Genomic DNA, 3,666 nt, shown 5'->3' with positions numbered 1-3,666 from the left:
ATATATATGTGTATATATATATATAATATATATACATTTTTATAGAAGATTATAAATAATACAGCGTTATCTCATAAATAAATTTAAACCTTTCTTGAGATATTTTTAAGTTGCAAATCTAAAGATTTGTACTTTCCAATTTTATTCAACTTATTTAATTTCAAGATTATATACACAAATTTATATGAATTATAATTAATTTGCTATCCTCTATTTATTGTTTTCACAGACATTGTTGTTAACATATATATGACACTAGCTGTTTTTGACACGTGATACCGAACCAGGCAAAGCACTCATTTTGGGCGTCACAAAACTGTTCAAGTCAGGGAACGCGCTTCACCTTTTTTGCATCTCGTCGAACAAGCGGAGGCGCCGGTGCATCAATCAGCCCTCGAAGGAAGAGCCACTAATTGCACCATCCACTATATCTTGATCAATCGAACGCGGGGCGTTGGAATTAATTAGAACGATGACGTGCTCGCTCACGACGAGCCAATGTAACGTTCGGTCGCGAACGTAGAAGTCGTCGATTTGGTTGTACGAGGCAGATACTCTATCTTAAGTGAGTAGTTTCCCTTTGCTCCGGGATCAAAAACGAAGAACACCGGTCGAGATAAAACGAGCAAATTGCCTCATCGGCTCGCCGTGCGAGCCTATCGCTCGGAACGACTTTTCTGACAGTTAGTGTGACTTCGAAATATATATAAATTCATTGCATACAGCGCAGTAACTAATTTCTTCGATAGCGATTACAGCGCCGGCTACTCCTTGATTGCAAAAAAAGGATTATTTTGTTTTCTGATTGAATCGCAGAGTGAAATATTTTACTGACGCTGAGAAATTTTACTCTCGAAGTATGAAAAATGACAAGGTAAAGATGAGACGGTAAGTTAACGTATCTGTTCCAGAGATCACTTTTCGCGTACTACATTTTTCCCACTTACAAAATTAAGTTGACATGAAATTTCCGTGTAAATTAATAAAATAAGAAATAATACCAAATTCTCTTGCTGAGTGCGGTCATCATTTCAAGATTAATTACGCCCGCATCTCATCGGTAACGCGACAATCGCGCCGGCAAATCGATTTCTTGTGCCGAAAGTCTATTACTTTTTTGCGATACTTTTTGGCGGAGCGATCCCAAGCCGGTTACAGACTGTTCGCATAGATAATATTCGATGATTTATAACTTTACGAAAATGCGTCAAAATCACTGTATTCGCGCGAAAGAAAGTCATCGCTCGTTAAAAGTACATGCAACGCTAAATAACATCGATTGATGATAACGAGTAATAAAAAAAATAAATAATTATGTCGTCACGAAAATGTGCACGCAGCTTCAGCTTCGATTAAAAAATATAAGCGAGCCCGTGCGGTATGCTGATTTTCGACAGTCATCGTCGCATCACGTCACGGAATCACGAGTTATTCTGTATTAAGTGTCCATTCTATAACCCTCGTCCCTTCCTGTCATTTCACTTCTCTCCTTCTATCTTTTTTCCTCGCGTATCTGCCTTATTTGGACTGATTGCATTAAAACGGTGTCATCAAGCATCGAGATCTGGCACGTGACTCCATCACTTCCAAATCCTCACAAAACGAAGAGGTATATTGTACAACACGCCAAAAAAAGAATTTTATATATATATATAAATTCAAAAAAATAAACCTTCCATAACAAACAATTATATCTTTTTAAATAAACAAAATATTCTTTTAAAAGAGTATTTATTTTGGTGCTAACTCAAAATTATTATTTATTTATTAAACTTTTGATCATTTTCAAAGAAATTTAAGTTAGATTACTAATCTATATTTTTCTTACTTGGCACGTAAAATATTATACGTAAAATATCGCATAAACTCGTAGATACAAAAGATGTAAAGGTCGTTAAAGATACAAGATGAACAACCTCTCAGAGACAAAAATGTCTTTTACAATAGGCACAATCAAATAACGAAAATCATTATTGAAAGATAAATAGGCAGTAAATACGAATTATTCTACATAGTTAATAGTGCCAGTAACACTCATAATAAAACTAAGTAGCCGTGCAAACTAATATGTTCCAAGTATATAATAAACAAGCATCTGTATCAGAATACAAATCAGCAAGTGAATAACTAAACATTATTATTATTGCTTTGTACATCAAGACATAAAGTCATAGGTAAATGTATGTACGTCTGTTATAAATCATTTCTTAAAAGTAATAGTAATAAGACTAGATTAAATAATGAGTTGCATAATAATACCAGAAAATCATATGTTAGTACACGCACACGCACGCGTAGCAAACGTAAGTAGGATATCTGTATAGAGTGCTTTAATAAAGATGAGTGTCGACGCTTAATTAGTGTTAGCTTAAAAGATACCTCGTGCTGCTCATATATGAGTGCGTTAACCGTAAGCACTGACAATAAATGTCCCGGGGAATTTAGTTGTCAGAGATAAAGGATGCTAATGGCGCAAGCAAGCAACATTTATGCAGGCAATGATATCAACCGAGTGGCTCTGAGTGCTTTATTATTATGGCACGTTCGTATTGCACTTTCTGCCATTAAAATGCACAGCACAGTCGAGTTGAAAAAAAAAAAACAACCAATTTTTCCGGCGCTTTGCAGGTTGCCATTCACTTTTCCGCTTAAAAATTTATAAGCGGCTAACTAATAGCACTCCACAAATTTAGACGCGACGTTCAATTAAAAGTACAAATATCAGTGAGATAGTGCAAATTCTAAAAACAAAGCGCTACGATTTAATCAATACTCAAGTAATAAAATTATGCAACTTTTAAACACAATGTGGCAATAATTTCGTATAATATACGAAGGTAATTCATGAGAACATAACGCATATATAATAGATACGTTTTCCTAATTTATTTGCTATATAAACAATACTTTACTCGATTAATAATTTTGGCAAAGTGCTAGAGAGAATGCGTGGAACGCTCACGAAACAGCTGAATGTGTCACGTACGATGAATTAAAACATAATTTTGAAAGATTGTCAGCATTGCGCATAAAGACTCGTTGGCATCGCGCAGTGAAACGTGACAACAACGCTTAAGTTGCGGAAACAGATCTTTTCTTCGTCGCCGTCGTCGTCTTTCTAGACGTATTCTAGTCAAGTATATATACGTCGAAAGGTATCGTCGCGAGATGGTATCGCGCCAATTGCAAAAGATAAAGAAAGGTGAATTGAAGGTGAAGGACCGAGATGTTCTCTGAATAAAACGGTCTATTTAAGAGGGCTAAGAGTAAAGGCAGACGAAGGATAAATATGCAAGAGAGTCCTTGTTCTTTCGCGCGAAAAAGACGGAGAGAAAGAGAGGGAAAGGCAGAGTCGGAACGTGGCAAAACTTACTTTCCAGGCTCTTATCCGCGGTTGTGTGTTATTGCAGGTACACACCAGTCTCGACTTACTCAGAAAATATTACGATCCGCGTGTATATTCTTCGAAATTACTCGGGACGCGACAAATTTCATCTCTCAGATTTGACCGTCTGTGACACGCAATATTAATCAATTGCATCTTAAATTCGTGCTTCTGGGTCAAATTTTCATAAATCTAAGATATTTAAGATAGTTTTAAATAAAACTGTATTATTTTTTATTAAAACTTTATCACTGAAGTTAAAATAAAACAAGACACATTAG

The sequence above is a fragment of the Pseudomyrmex gracilis genome, unplaced genomic scaffold (genome assembly GCF_002006095.1).
Source record: "Pseudomyrmex gracilis isolate BER0280 unplaced genomic scaffold, ASM200609v1 scaffold_77, whole genome shotgun sequence".
Taxonomy (NCBI): Eukaryota; Metazoa; Arthropoda; class Insecta; order Hymenoptera; family Formicidae; genus Pseudomyrmex; species Pseudomyrmex gracilis.
Note: the sequence above shows the minus strand (reverse complement) of the source record.